General features: G+C 44.1%; 1 long non-coding RNA gene across 4 annotated transcripts in view; it reads right to left on the bottom strand.

The window, feature by feature from the left end:
• LOC109254811 (uncharacterized) overlaps positions 1-22,973 on the bottom strand; it is a 64,740-nt gene that overhangs the window by 19,582 nt on the left and 22,185 nt on the right. For 2 of the 4 annotated variants that reach the window (XR_002074983.2, XR_002074989.2), the window contains exons 2-3: positions 11,351-11,444; positions 10,697-10,764 (exon numbers count right to left, since the gene is read on the bottom strand). This is a non-coding gene — a long non-coding RNA (uncharacterized LOC109254811). Of the gene's footprint in view, positions 1-10,692; positions 10,765-11,350; positions 11,445-19,405; positions 19,683-22,973 lie in introns of those variants that run through there. The other 2 variants (XR_002074990.2, XR_002074988.2) reach the window with 2 other exon arrangements.

Raw genomic sequence — 22,973 nt, 5'->3', positions numbered from 1 at the left:
GTCATCTTCCCTCTGCGTACTGACCTCATCTTCAGGTTGGCTTCCCACGTTGTGACACAGCTCTTCTAAAGGCCAGGATTTCCCAAAGAGAGGAAAGCTTTCCATGGAGGTTCACTTTTTCTTTTTTAATTTTTTTTAAAGTTTATTTATTTATTTTGAGAGAGAGAGAGAGAGAAGTGGGGGAGGAACAGAGAGAAGGAGAGAGAGAATCCCAAGGAGGCTCCACACTGTCAGTGCAGAGCCAGATGCGGGGCTCGAGCTCACAAACAGAACTGTGAGATGATGACCAGAGCCAAAATCAAGAGTCGAATGCTTAACCGACTGAGCCACTGTCCTCCAGGGGCCCCTGGAGGTTCACTTTTAAAAGCAAAGACACTTTTTTCCCAGAAGCACCTAGCAAAGTTAACTCCATTTTTCATTGGTCCAACTGGACCATGTGCTCCTTTCAAAACCAATCCCCACATCCAAAGAAATGTCATGCATTGACTGGTTCAGAAACCTAAGCCTAAACCAATTGCCTTGGCACAACAGGAACTACCTCTAGGCAATAAAATCCCATCTTTTTGGTTGGGGTGGGGGAGTAGAGTCATCCTTCCCCAAAGCTAATAGGCCAGAAAGTAAATACCTGAGTGAAAATCAGGGTGGTGTCGGAATCGCACAAAGGATGCGGTGCCATTTTCCTATTACAGTCTCCCTCTGCAAGGAGTTTACAGTTGAAAGGGGGAGACAGGGTTGTAATCTGCTCACAATGAAAAGTGACAGGAGGCGGGGGGCAGGGGGGAGCCTGGGTGGCTCAGTCGGCTCTGCGTCCCACTCTTGATTTCGGCTCAGGTCATGATTTCACGGTTCCTGAGTTCGAGCCCCACGTCGGGCTCTACTAAGATCGCAGAGCTTATTTAGGATTATCTCTCTCTCTCTCTCTCCCTCTCTCTCTCTCTGACCTCCCCCGCTTGTGCTTATGTGCAGGCACTCTCTCTTTCTAAACAAATAAGTAATTAAACAAACAAATAAGCAAAGAGTGACAGGAGAGATTCAAAATGCTACAGGAGACTAGAGGAGAAGGCCACTTGTGGTACCTGAGGGTCAAGGAGCTGAATCATGACAGATGCATTTTTGAAAGATACAGAGGCTAAGAGTGTTGGATCCAGAGCACAGGAGGGGAAATGCAGTTCAGAGGAAGGAGGCAGGAAATTAGTTAGGTCTATAGTAACATTCAAACATCCAAATGAAAATGTCTGAAATCTCCTGCGTAGTACTCCAGGCAGCATTTTAAGGAAGTAGGTAAACAGGAAACGACTGAGAGACATCTGACGGTAGCAGTGGTGATTATTATAACACAGTGATACTTGGTGATCTCTCAGTGTCTTTTATCTGTCTCTGGTCCAGGCGAATAAACAGAACAGCGGCCGACATGCATTAAATGCTTTACTGACGTCGTTCACTCTGCTGAGTATCCGACAGGCGTTAACTTGTTAAAACTTCACAGCAACACAGCAAAGTGATTACTCTTACTGTTCCCATTTGACAGATGAGGCACAGGAAAGTTAGTTTGCATTAAAAAGTGGGTAATAGGGATGAGAAAAAAACTATTCAGTATTGAAAAATGTCTAAATGGAAAACGTGCTCACTCACGGCAGTGCGCAGGACTGTTAAAACGGCCCTGAGAGCTGAAACCGTGCAAAGGGATGTTTGTAAACAATGAGAAAAATTACAATTGTTTGGTGACCTTCAAATATTTTTTTAAATGTTTATTTATTTTTGAGAGAGAGCACCAGTGGGGGAGGGGCGGAGAGAGAGAAAGAGAGAGAGAGAGAGAGAGAGAGAGAGAGATGGAGACACAGAATCTGAAGCAGGCTCCAGGCTCTAAGCCGTCAGAACAGAGCCTGATGCAGGGCTCGAACTCATGGACTGTGGGATCATGACCTGAGCCGAATTTGGGACGCTTAACCGACTGAGCCACCCAGGTGCCCTGACCTTCAAATATTTTTGTCAAAACATTTAAAATTCTCTGTCAGTTGTAAATGTATCGGGACATGAAAAAAAAAAAAAAGCAATGCTAATGTTTATTTAGTACCCTGCAACTTAAAACATTAGACACATCACAAAGAAAAGTATTTTATGTCTTTCTAAAAAAAAAAAACATATCAGGAGTAGTTTGAACAGTGTTTGCCTTCTCCTCATGTAACATACAACACAGACTGAGCATTTTTTTAATGCCTTGGCAAACTGTCAACTTCCTTTCTAAGATTGGATCAGTTTCCAACATTTTATCATTTGGACTTTCCATTTTGTGAAACACCTCCCAGAGTGCCTTCCATATGAACATTTTCCTGGTGTCACTTCCTCTCAGACACCATCATCCTTTTCGTCACAAGCACGTATGTCCCTGAGCTTGCCTTTGCCGACATCCTCCAGCTGTATCTGTAGTCTCGGGTGGCGGGAACACCAACATACCCACAGTCGTGATCTCCCATTTCGCTTTCAGTATTATCACTTTCCATGTCTCTGGTGCATGTCCATCTCTGTCGGCCAATGCTCTCTTTCGATCATCCATTTTTGTACAGTGTCGTGTGGGTTTATTCCTGGGGGACAGGCAGGCAACTCAGCACATGCTTCCCTGTCTGCCAATGAGCCCAACAGCAGATGGGCGGTGACCAACAACCAAGCGACAGCCTTTAAAAGAAGTGATGTGACAGCTCACTGATCGTGACATGCGTCGGTTTTTTATGCAGTGATTTGAGCACTGAAGAGCTGGCAGCAGAACGTGTGCTCTATGCAATTACGGTTAATATACCGAGGTAACTGAAATTTGAACTGTGTTGTGGATGGACTGTTGTTATCTAACTAAACCATGGCAACCGCAATCCATGCATATCAGAACCATGCAAAGTGAAGACCGCCTGTAGATACAAGGTAGGGCGATTCTCTGATAAACCCCCATGTATCCATCACCCGGCCTCAATAATTATCAACCTCTGGCCAGTCTGGTTTCTGTGAGACCCCACCGGCTCTCCACTTCCTGCATTATTTTGAAGCAAATCCCAGGTATTTGATCATTCCAGACGTAAATATCTCTATTTGTGATTCAAAATGGGCATTTAAACTCAGCTCTGTCAAATTCCACCGTCGAAGCCCTTAACAACTACATTCTCCAGCTTCCTGAGGAAGTTAGTAGACACAGAGAAATGGAATAATACATTAGCAGTATTTACTCTTTTTGTCCTGACAACAACCCTTTGAAATATTATTGTCTCTATTCTTTCCAATGAGGAAACTGAGGCACAGAGGAGCCAAGTAACTTGTCCAAGATCACCCAGTGAGTAAGAAGTTGAATCGGACTTTAAATTCAGATCTCCTGATTCCACATCCCTTCTCTTTTCTGTACATCACAGCTGCCTGGGAGGGGGTCCTTAAACTTCCATCGTTTACTTTCTCCTGTCCCCAACCTCCTGCATCACTCAGCCCCCAGCTATGGCCGAGAACTGGGGAAACCATATATTATCTCTTTCTCTCTGCACTTCCAGTCTTATTGGAGTGTGCTTCTGACGGAAAAACAAAAACAAAACCAGAAACAGAAAATCATCAAGGACTCAGTACAAACCCTTGTGTAGGTGTTGACTCTTCCCAGTGCTGGGGAAATGGTTCCCTTTGGCTCTGAGTCTGTCACCAGGGCCAACTTGCTCAAACCCAAGCCTGGGTCTGTCAGCAACCCTTCCTCCACAGGTGTCTTCTCTGTCACGGACTCAGAGCAAAGCCCCACCGTGCAGGTTACTGGATTGAAACCTGGCATGCCCTCCACCCCCAGGCCTTATCTGGGCCTGAGTTAAATCACTCTCTGCTTCCTGATTAAACACCTCAGCCCTTGAGTGGGGCACTCTTTGTGCCGAGCCTCTGGCAAGGGGAGAAACACTGCCTTGAGTTCCCTGATACGGTGGAAAAACCGCAGAGAAGAGAAGAAGCAGGAGGAGAGGGAGGAGGGGAAGGAGAAAGGAAACCCCACCTATCAGTCTATTGGCCCTTCCCTGAAGCCTGCCACTAATTCTTTTTTTCCTGTAATTAAAAAAAAAAAAAGTTTATTTATTGATTTATTTTAATGTTTATTTTTGAAAGAGAGAAAGAAAGAGCACAAGCAGGGGAGGAGCAGAGAGAGAGGGAGACACAGAAGCGAAGCAGGCTCCAGGCTCTGAGCTGTCAGCACAGAACCCGACGCGGGGCTCGAACTCACAAGCCGTGAGGTCATGACCTGAGCCGAAGTCAGACGCTCAACCAACTGAGCCACCCAGGTGCCCATATTTATTGATTTTTTAGAGAGAGCGTGAGAGCGAGCAGGGGAGGGGTGGACAGAGAGAGACAGAGAATCTCAAGCAGGCTCTGTGCTGCCAGCACAGAGCCCAGCACGGGGCTCAATCCCCAGAACCGTGAGACAATGACCTGAGCCTGAATCAAGAGTCAGCCGCTCAACTGACTGTGCCACCCAGGCATCCCATCCTGCCACTAATTTTGATGGGACTTGCTGTGCCCCGGCTCACGATTCCTCAAGCACTAAGAGAATAGGCCTGATAATGGCCTCTCTGCTCACTTTCCTTTACCACTGCAGCTTTCGGATTTCCCTGTGAGCCTTCCTTCTATTCCAGAATGAAAGCATATTTTCTCTCCTGCTCCTGGATGGAGTCAAGCGGGGCAGGGTCCTTTGTGTCCCCTTTGGCTGCAGTTTCCCTACAGTCCCAGAAGTAACTTTGGGTGTGCCTGGGACAAAAATACTTAAGAAAGGAGGTAGGAGACACCAAGAACAGAGGGACTGGAAGCTGCCAAAAATGGAAGACATGGGTGGCTCAGTTTAATGTCTATTTTGGTACCAGGCCCTGTTGCCTTACATATAGCATCCTGTTGATTGAAATAGATGGCTGCTATTTTGTCTGACCAAATTCAGCACCTTCCCCCCTCCCCCCCACCCCTCCCGCACACACACCTCAATTCTTATTTTTGTTAACAGCATTTACAAAGACCCTTTCCTCTAGGGAGTTTCCTCTCCCCATTGCACCAGTAGATTCTGGTGGGACTGCCAATACAAAGCCCTTCTCCCCTCCCAAGGGTGGTCATATAACCCAGATATGGCTAATCAGAGACTTCTTTGGGCTCATATATACTAATATGGAGAAAGAGAAGTCCTCTTTCCCTCTGAGTTGCTGAGCAGAAATTAAAGAAATCAATTTGAAACCACTGCCACCACTTGTATGGTGGAAGCTCATTTATAGTAGGAGAAAATGAGGGCAATTACAGAAAGAAGCAGAGCTGATTGTGTGTGTGTGTGTGTGTGTGTGTGTGTGTGTGTAAAGAAAGAATGATTGAGATAGATATCTTTATCTAGCCAGCCAGCCAGCCAGCCATCTAGCCATCTAGCCAGCCAGCCATCTATCTATCTATTTATGAGAGCGGGTAGGGAAGTAATCTGAAACTATTTTAGTCTCTGGGTTAAGTCATAAATGTAAACTGGCAACACCTTTGGGTATCACTCCTTGTATAAGTCATTTATTTAGTCAGTCACTGGTGAGCCAAGATTCGCTCCAGGTTTCTCTGATCCCCTGGCCCTCTGCTGCTGGCCCTCTGCCAAGCTGCCTCCTAAAGGTGGGTAAAACTTGGTCCTGCTCCAAAGAAACAAAGTCTGCAAGGAAGTTAGATCCTTATAAACCACTACAAAGCAAAGCAGAACACAGCGCTATAACGTAGATACAAGTAACATTCAGTGGGATGGACAGGGGAGTGATTATGCCTCAAGTCAGCCCGGGGCCAGCTTTGGGGGATTCCGAATACTTGGATGCCCAGATTAACCCCAGAGTGGTCTCCTCAAGTCACTTTGGACTTGTACGGGCACTGGCCATTCATTGATGTGCAACCAGCAATTATCACAAACTTGAACAGAAACTTATTGCTTCGAGCAGTGGCCACTGTTTGTAGAGCTCAGCGTTGTTTGTGACTCTGCCAATCATATTTACAGTTGCCCCGAAACCTTTGCTCTGAAGTCAGCCCCACCCCACTGCCGATCACCACTCTGCCACCTGATCCGTTGGACGGCAGTACTTCCTGCTCCAGCCACAGTGAGCCTGCAGCCGAGTAGCGGTTGGAGAAAGGTAAGTGTGGATATTTATTTCCCAGGCATTTACCAAGGGAAATGAGTTTGCACGTGCCATTTACAAGCTACTTGCAAAACATGCAGTAAATTTAGTTGATTATTCCCAGAGTCTAAAACAGTGGTTTTCAATCTTGTCTTTTTCCTCCTTGAGCCCACTCTAAGCCGGGAAAGTAGTCCATAGCTAATCAATCTCTTCCTTTCCCATGTACTAATGGAAAAATAATTCAAGAATACTATTGAGGGGCCATTACAAAGTATGTTTTGGGAGATTAAGTGTACACATGCTTTAGCAATTAGGGCATAAATGATTCATATTCAAACAGCAACGCATGATGGTCTTTGAGTCTAATTACTGGAAAATTAAAAGCCAAAAAATACAGTTGAAACAACTATGCAACGCTAGTCGCTTTAACCAAACACATCACAACTAACTTGATAATGATGAAGCAAAGTTAACGGTAATTATAATTAGAAGCAAGAATGGCAGCATTTGAAGACCTCAACTCACACAGGGCAGTATGGAGTAATGACAAAGCGCCATCCAGAGGAAGTGGGCAAGGGTCCACCAGAACTTTCTCTGAGAGCCAGACTTCTTGGTGGAATATTAAATTAGAATCCTCAATAGAATTTAGTAGCTCGTTGATTCTGGTTTATGAATTCCAAATTAGATTAACCTTTCATAATTCACTTAGCATGCTATTACTAAGTAGGTCTTAGATGTACATAAAAGCAATCATATGCATTTATAAATAGTTTGTCCCAAAGGACTAACGAGAAGGTGAACTTTCTCAGGTCAGTTTGAGGTCCATCAGGTGTGCCTTGGGTTGCTTTTGAGAATCACTGGGAGCAAGGCTCTGCAACACAGCTAATTGCTATTTGCCGGGGTCTTAGACAAGGCAGGAGTGAGACATGAGAGCCAGGGACATTAATTCCAACTCCCTTGACTTCTACAGTAAGAGTTAAGCCAGGACCTCAGGAGAAAGCAGAGTGTTCCAACCTGACACTCCCAGTTAAGTTAGCATGGAGGTCAGCGTGACTTGGAAATTTTCACACTTGTTAATTAAAAAGAGCAACCTCCTCAAAGCAATGACGAGGGATGCTGGCAACTCCCAGATTTATGATATTCTATTTGTGATGAAGAAATTAAATGAAGGCAAGACTAGGAGGCAGTCTGCCAGAAAAATCTGGCTGTACCAGTCTCCAGAGGGGACAATGCCCTGTTTTTCTACCTCAGAAGAGAATGCCTTACAATTGTAACACTTTCAACCTTTCAAAATACATTTGCGTATGTTACTTAATCTCCAGCGAAGAGGTATAATTTCTGACGTGACCAGAGGGTTTGCAGCTCCCTGACCTCTTTACTTCCCCTTTGTTCAATATTCTCCTTCCTTCTTGGGTTCATATCCCTTTTAATCAGTCCTTTCTCTCTTGTTCTTTCTGCTGGCTTTCTTAGCTTTAGCAGCTCACTCAAGGCCCTGCTTAGTCTGGATTTTTCAGGGTTACTCAGAGTTAAAAGAGGTGGCTGATCCCGGAATCAAAATCTAATTCAACCTAGATCTGTTGGGTCCTTTAAAAAAAATTTTTTTTGGCTTTCCAAATGAGTCAAGTAGAACCCTTCATGTAAAGTGACTTCACTCCTGGATAAATGGTCTTAGGTAAGTAGGCTTATGAATTGAGAGTGATCATGCATAGCGTAGGCTGTCTTGTACCTCTAGCCTCGAGCTAACCAGCTCGATAAGAGCTTCCATGTATCTTGTGAAATGCAAAGGTCAGTAATTTGAGGAGTGATATGGGTTGACCTGTGTCCCTCACCTCCTACCTCCATCACAATTCACGTGTTGGATCTTAACCCCACAGTCCTTCAGAATGTAGCCTGATTTGGAGATAGGGCCTTTAAAGAGGTAATCAAGTCGAAATCAGGGCATTAGGGTGGGACCTGATCCTATATGACTGGAGTCATCATAGCAACAAGAAATCTGGACACAGAGACACAAATAGAGGGACAACTAGGTTAAGAGATACAAGAGGAAGGCAGCCATGTACAAGCCAAAGGGAGAGGCCCAGAGCAGTGCTTCCCTCATAGCTCCCGGAAGGAGCCAACCCAGCCCACACCGTGACCTCGGACTTCCAGCCTCCAAAGCTATAAGAAAGTACATTTCTATTGTTTAAGCCACTAAGTGGTGCTTTTTACAGCAGCCCTAGCAAACAAATACAGGGAGCAACAGAGACAAGGAGACCAATTTTTCCTACCCCTTTGTGGGATTATTTTCAGAACTGAATAAGCTAATAGATGTAAGAGCACTTTGCAAATAGTTTAAACCACCATGAAGACAAAAGGGATTGGTAAAAATAGAGTAGCATTCCCTAGCTACTGTATTTTAAACTACCATTTTGTTTGAAGTTTATTTATGTATTTTGGGGGAGGGGGACAGAGAGAGAGGGAGAGAAGATCCCAAGCAGGCTCCATGCTGTCAATGTGGGGCCCAATGCAGGGCTTAGACCCACGAACTTCAAATCATGACCTGAGTCAAAATCAAGAATTAGGATGCTTAACTAACTGAGCCACCCAAGTGCCCCAAAAATACCATTTTTAAGAGTCACCCCCTTACACACATGCATACTTAAATCCCCTTCCCTGATTTATTTTCCTCTATATAACTCTTATCACCTTATGACATAGTATATATTTTACTTATTTATGTTGCTTATTGTCTGTTTCTTCCCAGGAGTGTGAACTTTCTATTTTGTTCATTGCTATCTCTCCAGCACCTAGAACTTTGCCTGGTAGGTGGCAGGTCCCAAAACACGCTTAGTGATCGAATCATAAATGGATATTCACATCTTCTCCTCTCCATGAGGCCATCACCTACTAATCTTTTATGACAAATGGGTATCTCCTCCCTTAGGAAACCTCCCAAGGTCACTATCCTCTTCCATCCTCTTAAATGGGTTGTTCCCTCATTGCCCTGACCACATCACACTTCCATGCCTCCCTCACTGTGGGTTCTTGAAGGTAGGGTCCACCAAGACATATGTATCCTGTATCCCAAGCAGATGGCTCTGAACCTGAACCTTGGTGGGTGCTCCATACTTGATTATTGAATGAGCCAGTAACTGGGGAAAAGGGAAGGGCAGAGAAGGATCAGAATTGGCTCACTAGGATAGCAAGTGCTGGTGAGGATCTGGAGGAAAGGGAGCACTGTTGGTGAGAATGTTACTTGGTGCCACCACTATGGAAAGCAATATGAAGCCTCCTCAAGAAATTAAAAATAGAAGTACCATATCATATCGTCCAGCCATCCTACTTCTGGGTATATATCCAAAGGAGATGAAATCACTATGTTGAAGAGATATCTTCTCTCTCATGTTCATTGTAGCTTTATTTATAATAGCCAAGTTATGAGGGGCACCTGAATGGCTCAGTTGGCAAAGTGTCCGGCTTTGGCTCAGGTGGTGATCTCTCGGTTTGTGAGTTCAAGCCCTGCGTTGGGCTCTGTGATGACAGCGTGGAGCCTGGAGCCTGCTCTCTGCCCCTCCCCTACTCATGCACGCATGCACGCTCTCTCTCACTCTCAAAAATACATAAACAGAAAAAAATGTTTTAAAGAGCTTAAAAAAACAACAGCTAGGATATGAAAACAGCTTTAAGTGTCTATGGATGAATGGATAAATAAGATACTGTATACACACACACACACACACACACACACACACACACACACTGAAATATCACTCAGTTATAAAAAAGAAGGAAATCTTGCCATTTGTGACCCGGATGAACCTAGAGGGTGTTATGCTAAGTGCAATAATCTAGACAGAGAAAGACAAATACCGCATATTTTCATTTATATGTAGAATCCTAAAAAGCCAAACTCATGGAAACAGAGTACGATGGTGGGGGTGCTGGGGAATGGGGAAAATGTAGGTCAGGGCACAAACTTTTAGCCATGAGATGAAGAAGTTCTGAAAACCTACTGTATGGCATTGTGACTCTAGTTAACAAAACTGTATTCTATATTTGAAAGTTGCTAGGAGACCAAATCTTAAATGTTCTTACTACAAACATAACAACAAAATGGCGATAGTGTCCGGTGATAGATGAGTTAACTAATCTCGTGGTAATCACGTCACAGTATTTACATGTATCAAATCATCTCACTATGCACCCTAAACTTCCAATGTTGTATTTCAACCATATCTCAATAAAGCTGAAACCAACAAAAAAAAAAGCAGTGGCTCGCTAGCTACCTTGTAGCCTAGGCTGTGCCCCGTGAGCGGTCAATAGTACTGAGCATTTAAAAGGAAAGCCATCCTGGGGCGCCTGGGTGGCGCAGTCGGTTAAGCGTCCGACTTCAGCCAGGTCACGATCTCGCGGTCCGTGAGTTCGAGCCCCGCGTCGGGCTCTGGGCTGATGGCTCGGAGCCTGGAGCCTGTTTCCGATTCTGTGTCTCCCTCTCTCTCTGCCCCTCCCCCGTTCATGCTCTGTCTCTCTCTGTCCCAAAAATAAATAAAAAACGTTGAAAAAAAAATTAAAAAAAAAAAAAAAGGAAAGCCATCCTTACATACTGTTTTGGGAGCCCCAGAGGAAACGAGAAGTTAACAGTGAGATGAGCCATGAGGAGGGCATCATGGATCTGAAATAAAAGAAATGAAATTAAAATCAGTTAAGCAGAGAAGAGATAGGCAGTCACTTTAAATCAATCAAAAAAATGAATATCTCCTGGATTTACAGAACAGGAGTCTCATCTGATGAATATACGAACGTAACTGAATACGGAATGAATTCCCCTGGGGCTGGGGTGGAGAGTGGGGGTTGTCACCCTAGACACTTTGGTTAGGAAAGGGAAAACTGAGGGGCCTTTGTCAGCCGAGCCTGGCTTAGAGAGTGCCCGCACTGGGGGTGAAGATGGGCCTTTCCTGGGAGGTTTTGATGGGAACTAAACCCCAGGGGTGGGGGCAGGGCCCACCTGGGAGAATGGGAGGGCTCTGTGTGACCTGCTCTAGTGCGGATGTGGGGCTCAAACATAATAGAGTCATTCAGGGTAGGAATCCTCCGCTCCTGGAAGCATGGTGTTGGTGTTTGCATTTGAAAGGGAAAAAGTACAGGAGAGAAAAATCTATAAAGGTCGCTGTGCTCTGGGTGAAGAATTAAGGATCTCAGGCTGATGCTTCTTGTCTGCAGAGAATGACCAAAAGCACATGCTTGCCAGATTAACCCACCTGTGGGCTTTCACCATCCCAGGGAATGAGAGTCATCATTTCGTCCGTTCATTCTTTCATGCAAACATTTTCGAGCCAGACTTGGTGCTAGATTCTGGGGATACAAAAATAAATGTTAACAAGGAGCCCAGCTAAGAACTTTGACCTCCTGGATTTGTGTAATCTAGAACCCAATGCTGCAGATGTCCTCTGGTATTCCCCAGGGGGTTAGGAAGGCGGCTATAACATGGTGGGGGGAGGGGAGGGGTGGCTACAAGGCTGATCAAGCAGAGCAGAAGGTTGCTGGAAGAGTAAAATGCCAACCCACTGGAGGACCTGCCTCACAACCTCTTGCTGGGAAAGTTGACTGGGACCCATTAGAGCAGAAATACAGCTCCAATAAGGCTATAGGCACTGCCACTAAAAATCACTTAGAAGAGGGAGCTGAAGTGGAATGTGATTCCATAGGAAGCTCTGAAGTGAGAAGGCCCTTCAGAGAGGTCCAGAATTGAGGCGAGGGAGATGTGCCTTTGTAGAATGTCATTGGGTGTGGGCCTCCCCCTCCTGGGAGGGAGAATACTCGGGCAAGACGGTTCCCTTCGGGGGAGGGAAATTCCTGGGGAGGGACTCAGCGATGAGCTTTCGGCAGGCGACCTCCCCAGAAGTTGGGGGGATTTGTTCCTCAGCCCCGGAGGTGGGGATCTGGGTGGCACACCACAGTATCCGCTATGAGGGAATATAACACAGTAACACAAAATCCGACGGGCGCCTGGCTGGCTCAGGTGGAGGAGCATGTGGCTCTTGATCTCAGGGTCATGAGTTGGAGCCCCACGTTGGGTGTAGAGATTACTTAAATAAATAAACGAACAACTTAAAAAAAAATACAAAGCGTGATGTGACACCATGGTGCTGGAAGGCAGGTACAGGTGCAGTAGAGTGAGCTCTCAGAAGGTGGAGGGATCACATCTGAAACAGGGAAAGGGGAAAGCTGCCTGAGGAAGTTGAGGTCTCTGGGTCTGTGCCAGCCTCCTACCCTTGCCTTAGAAGAGCAGAGGTGATGGACTCGCATGCTCCCAGCTGCTGGGGAAGAAGAGAGCAGGTGAGAGAAGAGATGTCCGCAATTGCCTCCTTCCCCAGCACTTTCGGAGCTGCTGTCCTAATTCTCAATCGCTTCTAGCTCCAACGTTCAACGGGCTCAGGTTAGGAAGCCCCTGACAGCACTGGTGAGGGCTGCCCTCAGGGACCTCTCAGATATGTCCACGGACTGCCCTGATGGACTTGATTATCCCGCCCTAGCTATCCCTGTTTGGTCCAGGTCATCCGAGAATTCTGAGCATCCGAGAATTCCTCAGACTGTGCCTTCCATTTTCACTCGTTTTCGTTCCTATCAAGCCAGACTGTTCTTCCCTTCTTCAGGCGGGGTGGGGGGTCAGGTCAGTGGACCCAGAGCCACCTTCCTGGGATCAGAATAGATGGAGAAAGGGTACACTGCTCCACCCTGGCGAGTCGGTGGGGATTGTTACCAGTTTTGAGATTTATCCTCTCGTTGAGACACCTCCAGGCTAACGGAAACAGCTTTTCCATGGATTTACTCCCCAGTCAGCATGTCTCATGGCGCACTTCATAATTCTGGTGTTATGCCCCTTTAAATTCTCCATCATAGGCAAGGCCAAAAGCTGGTGTTTATAAGCCGAATAATGAATTCTGTCTCAGGCTGTGCATAAATCTGTATACTCCAACATACAACTTTCCATGTCACAGTTCAAAAGTATTACTTCAAGTAGGCAAAATTAAACAAAGCAAAGCACTCTAGCCCCTATTCCAGATAGGGTCTCGTTTTCCTTAACTGTGTAAAATACAGAGATTGGTCTTACGCAATAATCTTTATTTGCTAGGCCTTTCCATGCTAAGGGCCACTGAATCATATTTGCTGAAGCAGCTGATTGAGACTGTATACTGGAAGGTATAACAGTTATCTCTTGCTGAATAACAAGTTACTACAACGTTCAGTGGCTTAAAATAACAAATGCATATTATCTCAGTTTCTTTAGGTCAGGAATTTGAGAGCAGCTTAGCAGGAGGGTTCTACTCAGGGTTAGTCCGGTGTCAGCAGGGGCTGCAGTCATTTTAAGGCTTGCCTGGGGTTGGAGGATACACTCGTACGGTGGCTGAACTCACAGAGCTGTTGGCAGGAGGTCCCTGCTCCATGACACGTGGACCTCTCCTCGTGACATGGCAGCTGGCTTCCCCCAGAGCAACGGATCCAAGAGAGAGCAACCAAGAGGAAAGCCATATGACTTAGTCCTGGAAGTAACACAGTTATTTTTGCCATACTCTGTCCATTAGTAGTCACTAAGTTTGGCCCATAACCAAGGGGAAGAGAATCAAACCCCCTTCGCCGACTGAATGGTGGTTGATCAAAGAATTAGTGGACCTAATTGAAAGCCACCACAGAAGGGAACGTGGAGGAGAGTTGTACGAAGCTACAGGGTGAGGCTGGAGCGAAGCTGTGAACTGGGGGCTCCTTCTGTTGCCAATGCCACCCACCCCAGTGCTCTCACGACACCCATCCTCACTTCCTTGGCCCAATGTCTCAGATGTAGTCTCTCCTCCCCTCATCAGTCCGTCCCATGCACTACGTTATCTCTTCCCAGAGATATCCGTGCCCCTGTCAAGATGGTCAGGTACGCTGACGTACTAATCCTCTCCCAGGGAATGCCAGCATCTCATTAGAGCCACCTGCCTCTGCTGTGAAAGTAAAAGCTGTCTTCTTGGAGGAAGAATGAATTTAGAGGGGCAACTCCCAGGAGGACATTGTGGGCGAGTGCCCGGTGTACTCACGAATATAGGGCCTCTCACACACCTGGGGAGCCGGTGTGAGGCAAAGGACCAAGAATAAATGTCCAACATGCCATGTTTCCCCAAGCTTTCTCCGTTCCCTTCTGACCTCTGTGGTGGGATAAGCTCCCGGTCCGGCAATGGCTCCTTCCAGGAAGGTCCTTCCTGTCAGCTTCTGCTTCTGATCCTGCACTGCGACCACAAACCCAAAAGAGATGCCTCAAGCCCCTACTGAGTGAGCACAGTTCTGCTCCCTGAACCCCCTTGGCCCTCTCCCACATTTCCTCTGTTAAGCTGAACCACCTCCCATCCCAGAGTAGACATCAGACTCAAACCAGATGCTTGGAGTCCTTCTGGGCTGGGCCTCCTGTGCCCCGCTAATAGCTGTGTACTGTCTGGGGCCAACCAGCCAGGCCTGGATCCAGCGGGAACACAGGGAGCTGAACCTGCAGACAACCAGTAGTTTTCAGATTTGCCTTCAGCACTCGGTTCCAATCACCAGTTGATAGAATAAGTCCTGCTGGTGTTCTTCAGGTGTCCAAAGAGGAGGTGGAGATAATCTAACATCTGGGCTGGATCTCCTCCTCTGTCCCTTGCTTCCTCTCCTCCCCCTGACCACGTGCAGGCTTAGGCTCTAGTGACCTCTAACCAGACGATTGCAAGGGCCTCCCTACTGCTCTCTAGGTTCTGTTTGGTACACTTCAAATGACACACTGCTTCTGGCTCGCTCATCCCGTTATGTCCAACAATGACTTTCAGCGGCTTTTGACTTCATCTCCCAAATTAAGTGTGCATTCTCTTCCCTAGGTTTCCAGCTGCATTCCCCACCACTTGACTTCCTGTATGTGGCTATCCAGCCAGATGAATTGCTGGACTGTTTTCAAAACCTATTCCGACATTTTCCCACCTCTGCTCATTGTTCTCCCATCTGTCATGCCTTCCTTTCTCAGCTTACTTCCATTTCTTCCTCTTTCAAATTTCTTCTCACTTTCACTTCAAGCCATGTCTCTCATAAACAGATATAAACAATTCTGACCAAAATTTTAGCAAATCAAATCTAACAGTATATAAAAGGACAACACATCATGACCAAATAGGGCTCATCCCAGGAATGTAAAGTTGGTTTGGCGTTGAAAAATCAACCATTAGAATGCATTGTATTTGTTTCCTATTATTGTGTATAAAATTATCACAAACTTAGCAGTTCACAACGATGCAGATTTATTATCTCACAGTTTCTATAAATCACAAGTCCAAACATGGCACAATTAGATCCTCTGCTCAGGGTCTCACTGGGCTGAAATCAAGGAGTTGGCCATCGCTGTAGTTCCCATGTGGGGCTTGGCGTTCTCTTCCAAGCATGGGCTAGCCCTCTTTCCATAGCCCGTTTTATTTTAGAAATACTTGCATTTTTGCCTTATCCCCACCACAGCCCCTGCCCTGAAGGCAGCAGCTGTCTTCATCATCCCGGTGTTATGGAATTCAACGACAATGTCCAAGTGTGCTGGTACTTTCCTTTTCTGCTTGAGCATTTTGTAACAGTGAATAAAGAGAGAGTCATTTCACGTTATATATTTCTACCATTTTGCCACAGAACTTGTCTGCAGTCCTCTCATTTGGCAGCCCTTTTCCCAGTCTGGTAGCCAGCATTTCTGGCAGCTGCTGGGCCCGGCTTTCAATTAAATATGGCCATCTGTGAAAGGTACACTGCCACACAGCTCATTACTGTACAAGAGATGGTGATGGGAGCAACAATTACTATTACTTATTTACCGTCTAATGGGCCAAGGCACCTTTTTTTTTCGTACCCGAGCAGGGGTCTACCATATCTAGATTAAACTTTCATTTTAAGAAATTTCATCAAATTGAACAAGGCACAGGCATATGTGAGAAACTGGAACAAATACCCATACCCCCAACTGCTCTCTGTTGACATAAACTTCAGAGTGGATCTAGACCACCCCCACCCCCTGCCTCCTCAGCTGTATCTACTTTGAGACCTTTTCTCCTTTTCATTTCTGAGTGTTGGGGGTAGGCAGGATTATGGCTATGGGAGCCACCAGGCACTCTCCCTCCCTTTCCCCTAGAGAGCTCTAGCTGGATGAAATAAGTCAGTCAAGGAGGCTCAGGTGTGCAATACTAGTCAACTGCTCAGACTTTGGAACCCAACTGTCTGGGATTGAATTTTAGGATGTGTTTTTAATATTTGTACCTCAGTTTCCACAGCTGTAAAATGGGAATAGTAATAGTACTTATTTCATAGGCTTACTCCAGAGACTAAATAAGTTAATTCATTTAGAACAGTGGCTGGCACACAGTACTCAGTAATAAAGGTTAGCTATTGTTATCTCTAGAACTGTTGTTCTCAACCCCATTTGCATATTCAAATTAATTGGGAAGATTTTGAAGAACGCCAATGCTCAGAGCAACACCATTGACATTTTTGGTCAGATAATTTTTTGTTGTGGAGCGGTCCTGTCCTTGTAGGATCTTTAGCAGCATCTCTGGCATTTATCTGTTAATGCCAATAGCAAACCTCCCCCATTCTCAGTTGTGATAACCAAAAATGTCTCTAGACACTGCTAGATATCCACATGGTGGGATAATTTTACCTCAGCTGAGATCTACTGCCCCAGATCAATGAAATCACAGTCTCTGGAGATGAGGCTTGGGTATGAGTCTTCCCAAAGGCAGATCCAGGTTTTGTGGGCTTGAAGCTTATAAAATTTGGGGGCCCTTCTTTTAGAAAAATAATAAAAATTTAAAAATTAGATCTGGAAGTGAATATTCATTTAGAATGAGTAAATAATTTACAACAAAATACTTGTGTCTTGGAGATTCATATCTCTTTCTTTTTTTTTTATTTGAGTCTATTCATTTATTTATTTTGAGAGAGAAAGAGTACACGCACATGCGCGTGCACGAGCAGGGAAGGGGAAGAGAGAGAGGGAGAGAGAGAATCTCAAGAAGGCCCTGCACTTAGTTCAGGGCTCAAATCCACGAACCATGAGATCATGAGCCAAAATCAAGAGTTGGACGCTTAACCGGTTGAGCCACCCAGCCCCCCGCCCCATACACCTTTCTTTTGAGATCACAGTAGACAAGTTACCAGCAAAAAATTCTCTATGACAACCTGCTTTCTCTCCCCACCTAGAATACTCTACACCTCCCACTGCTAACAGACACCCTCAAGTTTAAGCATCTTGAGCAAGTGCTATGGAAAATCTGTCTCCAGGTCTTTCCTTGCTGCAGCATACTGCTTTGGATAGGGGCCCGGCTGGGCAGAGAAGGCACAAAGCCCATGAGGCCTAGTTACCTTAATCACAGTTTCAGAAAACTTGGCACTGGAAGGTAGGTTGGAGGTGGGCAGGGAGTACAGCTAAATGAAATTGAGATTGCAGCAAAAAACAACTCAAAGTCTGGAGAACAGTGACCCTGGCCATGAAATGCATAGTTCCAACCCGCTGACCTTTGATTTGCAGCCTCAGCACCGAGGTCCTGGTCAGGATACGTGTCAAAATTCAGGACTAGGTGTGCTGAGGGCCAAGCAGTGAGACATGTGCCTCACAGATCAACACGATCACCCTCTGTGCATTCCTCAGGAACACTGAATCCCAGGTCTTCCCAGAAACTAAAGAAACAGGGCAGTGGTTACCCAGCAGCCATAATTAGGGAGTCTGACTCCAGGTGTTAGAGACTAGACTTACTTCTGAACTCCATGAGATGAGGTTATGGGGACAGGCTAAGCCTGTAAATACCGAAACCTGCTATGTACTGAATGTTTGTGTCCTTCCCCACCCCCCACCCCTCAAATTCATGTTGAAATCCTAAATTCCTAATGTGACGGTATTAGGAGGTGGAACCTTTGGGAGGTTCTAGGCTCCACTCTCACAAATGGGATTAGTGCTCTTATGAAAGAGATCCCAGAGAGCAACCTTGCCCATCACTGTGAGGACACAGGGAAAAGATGGCTTTTCAACGAACCAGGAAGCAGGCTCTCACCAGACACTGAGTCTGCTGGCACCTTGATCTTGGACTTCCCTGTTATGGTACTCTGTTATAGCAGCTGGAATAAACTAAGACAGACTCCCGGCCTCAGTTAGGATGGGCTCCAGCCTGGGTGTGAGGAGCAGCAGCTAGAACTGGGTACAGGAGTAAGCTAAGATGTACTAGGAACTGGGGAGGAAGAGGAGGAGGAGGACACAGAGGCTAAAGGTGGTTTGCTTTTGAGGGAATTCAATATCAGCTTTTCATACTTTTGAATGTAAATCTCCATCAAAATATTATTAATAATTGATAATATCCTATAAATATCTGTACAGTTACCTCACAGGACTGGTTTAAGGCTACCATTAATATTTAATAAGGCATGATACCTTATTAAAACTTCATGATTATTTAAATCTACTTCAGAGCTGAAGTGAGGAATAAAGATAAGTATATAATGTGCCTGACACATAAGTGATATTTATGAAATAGTAATTATTACTGATGCTATGAATTAGAAACACATGCTCCAACTTTGAGCCAGGCAGACTTGAGTTCATGAGACCGTGAACAAGTATTTAAAGTTACAAAATCTCAGTTTCCTCATCTATCAATCAGGCAATAGTTCTTACTTCATAGCGCTGCTGTGAAGATTAAATGTGATAATGCTATGATATTTAGCATTGTGCTTCTTATGTAGTAAATGCTGAATATATGTTGGTTATTATATTAATGCTTTATGAGGCCCTCTTCACTATGTTTTTGTTTGGTTTGTCCCTGATGTCATCACATATACTGTTTCCTTGTTAATTAGGCCACATGTCTTCCCTCTCCCCCTCTTTTGGAATATCAATATTTTTGACATTCTGAAATCGACCTGGAAAGATTCCTTCCTTCTGATCCTCACTGAGTCTTTTTTCTTTACTTTTTTTCCCTTTCAATTCTCTAGGTCGCCTCTCTTGGCCGTTATTGTTAATTTAGAACACTCTTGATACACAACCCATTATTCAAAGCCAGTACATCTTATAACTTGGAAACTCTTGGTTTCACAACAGTCATGCCCTTGACACTAGGTTCATGTCTGCAACAGTTGTTTGCTCCAACCTCCCACCTCCCTGCCCTTAATCTCTCCATTACCATCTCCATTACAATGAGTGAGAACTCAGCATTGTTTTTACATTATCTTGGTGGTACCTTTCCGCAGGTACAGGTACTCAGATGGCCTTCTGTCACCTGTGGCTGTCATCCTACCTTGTTGTCCAATCCTTCTCAAAGCCTGTTTTCTCTCTGTGTGTCCTCTTCTTTACAGTTTCCACTTCTTTGTGAGTCTATAAGAATGTGATTTAAATGTTGGCGCCATTTACTAAACTCCAGCTTCCAAATTAAAGAATACGCTTAGTGACATGGCTAGCAGAAAGATAGAAGTACACTATATTATATATAATGATTATATTCTCATTAGCTATAAATTGAGATTTTGCACATAAAATTTTACTCTAGATATCCTAGGGGAGCTAACTATGTCCCATAGTAAATCCTTCTGCAAAGCACATAATCATCCACTAATTTGTGTTTGTACATAAAAATGTGAAAATGTGGATATTGTGTCAGACCTATTATTCATTTGGGATTCTGTCTCTAGGAAGAGTTTATGAAGATTGTAGCTATCAGACCTACCTAAAAGTTGAAAGAAGCCCTACAGCTTGCAGCTTTTTTGGTCCCTTAGCCATAATTTTTAAAGTGATGATATATGAAAAATAAATACACTTCTGGGTAACCTAACGAATTAATCATATTTATTTATTTCTGTTTCTTCTGAAATATCACTAAAATGTTAAGGGGGGGATTTAAAAAAGATACAAATCCACAAAGAAAAAGAAAAGAATGGGGACCACAGCAAATGAGGGATGTCAACAACATTTTATTGTTGATGGAAAGTGGATAGGTGATGATAAGTGGCTTAGTAGAGAGGAAGTCCTAGCCAAAGCAATTAGACAAGAAAAAAAATCCCAATCAAAATCTCAGCAAGTTATCTTATGAATATCAACAATCTGAATCTAAAGTTTATGTAGAGAGGCAAAAGACCCAGAATAATCAACCCAATATTGAAGGAGAAGAAGAAAGTCAGAAGACTGGCACTACTCAACTTCAAGGCTTATGATAAAGCTATAGTAATCAAGACAATGTGGTATTGGTAAAAGAATAGTGAGATAGATCAATGAAGCAAAATAGACACCCTATACAAGTAGACATACATTGATCTTTGACAAAGGAATAAAGACAATGCAATGGAACAAAGATAGTCTCTTCCATAAATGTGGAACAACAGAACATCTAGGTACAGAAAAGTGAATCTAGACACAGACCTTACACCCTTCACAAAAATTAATTCAAAATAGATCGAAGACCTATATGTATAACACAAAGTTATAAAATTTCTAGAAGATAACATAGGAAAAAAAATCCAGATGACCTTGGGTTTGGCGATGACTTTTTAGGTACAACACAAAGGCACCATCCCTGAAAAAATAATTGATACGCTGGACCTCATTAAAACTAAAAACTCAGGGTGCCTGGGTGGCTTAGTCAGTTAAGCATCCGCCTTCAGCTCAGGTCATGATCTCACAGTCTGTGAGTTAGAGCCCCACCTCAGGCTCTGTGCTGACAGCTCAGAGCCTGGAGCCTGCTTTGGATTCTGTGTCTCCCTCTCTCACTGCCCCTCCCTTGCTCATGCTCTGTCTCTCTGTCTCAAAAATAAAAATAAAAACATTAAAAAAATTTTTTTTAAATGTTTAAAACTAAAAACTCATGCTCTGTGAATGACAATGTAAAGAGAAAGAGAAGACAAGCCAGACTGGGAGAAAATATTTATAAACAACACATCTGATAAAAGATTGCTATCCAAAATATGCAAAGAACTTTAAAACTCAGCAAAAAGAAAACAAACAACCAAATTAAAAATTGGGCAAAAGACTGGAGCAGATATCTCACCAAAGTAGATATGCAGATGTTAGTAAGCATATGAAAATATACTAAATATCATGTGCATTATGGATTTGCAAACTAAAACAATGACAGCCACTAATACCTATCAGAGGTACCACAATCCAAAACACTGACAGCACCAAACGCTGGTGAGGATGGGGATAAACAGAAACTCTCATCCACTGATGGTAAGAATGTAAAATGGCACAGCCACTTTGGAAGACAGTTTGACAGTTTCTTAAAACTAAATACATTCTCACCATACAATCCAGAGATCATGCTCCTTGGTATTTACTGAAAGCAGTTGCAAACGTATGTACACAGGAAACCCTACACACAGGTATTTATAGAGACTTTATTCATAATTGCCCTAACTTGGAAGACACACGATGTCCTTCAGTAGGTGAATCAACAAACTGTAGTACATCTAGACAATTATGGAATATTATTCAGCACTTAAAGAGAAATGAGCTATCAAGTCATGTAAACATGGAGAAAACTTAAATGGGTATTACTAAATGAAAGAAGCCAATCTGAAAAGGCTACATACATACTGTATGATTCCAATTATGTGGCGTTCTGGAAAAGGCAAAACAATGGACATAGTGAAAAGATTAGTGATTTTTATGGCAGTGAAACTATTCTGTCTGATACCACAGTGGCGGATATGTATCATCATACATTTATCAAAACCTATGGAATATACAACACTAAAAGTGAACCCCAATATAAACTATGGACTTTGGATGATTAATGATGTATCAGCATACATTCATTGATTATAACAAATGTACCACTCTGGTGCATGATATTAATAGTGTAGGAGGCTGTGCATGTGTGAGGGGGTGGGGGGTTATAGGTTATAGGTTCAATTTTGCTGTGAACCTAAACCTGTTCTAAAAAATAAAGCTTATTAAACAAACAAACAAACAAACAAGGACAATGTACACATATGAGAATACATATAACATTAATTAGTATTTAATATAGCTTCTCCTTTACATTTGTCTCTCGTTTCCTAATACATAGTAGTTATTGAAATAAGGTGTGTCTTTTTGAAACCTTAAGGCTCAAGCCAAACGGTCTTCCTAATGCTAAATGCAACTCCAGACACCTTTTATCCTCTTTGGCTTTTAGGGCTTTATTCACAATGCTAATCTCAAACATTAAAGGCATTTTTCAATCAATCTTAGGTTCCCTGAGAACCCATTATAAGCCAAATATGTTTCATTAGGAGAACACATAAATAAATGTGAGAATTCATTCCACATGGTATACACATACTATATGGTCATTAAAATAAATTCATTGGGGCGCCTGGGTGGCTAAGTTGGTTAAGCATCTGACTCTCGATTTTAGGTCAGGTCATGATCTCATGGATTGTGAGACTGAGCCCCACGTCGGGCTCTGTGCTGACAGCATGGAGCCTACTTGGGATTCTCCCTCTCCCTCTCTCTCTGCCCCACCCCTGCACGCATGCATGCTCTCTCTCTCACTCTCTCTCAAAATAAATAAACATAAAAAAATAAGTGCATTTAAAATGTATATTTAGACATTGTGTGTTAGATGATTACTAGATTACACGATTACTAGATTACATGATTACTAGAAGTGCTAGGTCTTGAGGGGCGCCTGGGTGGCGCAGTTGGTTAAGCGTCCGACTTCCGCCAGGTCACGATCTCCTGGTCCGTGAGTTCAAGCCCCGCGTCGGGCTCTGGGCTGATGGCTCGGAGCCTGGAGCCTGTTTCCGATTCTGTGTCTCCCTCTCTCTCTGCCCCTCCCCCGTTCATGCTCTGTCTCTCTCTGTCCCAAAAATAAATAAAAAACGTTGGAA

This window comes from Panthera pardus, unplaced genomic scaffold, assembly GCF_024362965.1.
Source record: "Panthera pardus isolate Hobbes unplaced genomic scaffold, ASM2436296v1 HiC_scaffold_21, whole genome shotgun sequence".
NCBI lineage: Eukaryota > Metazoa > Chordata > Mammalia > Carnivora > Felidae > Panthera > Panthera pardus.
Note: the sequence above shows the minus strand (reverse complement) of the source record. Positions and strands in the feature narration are given on the sequence as shown.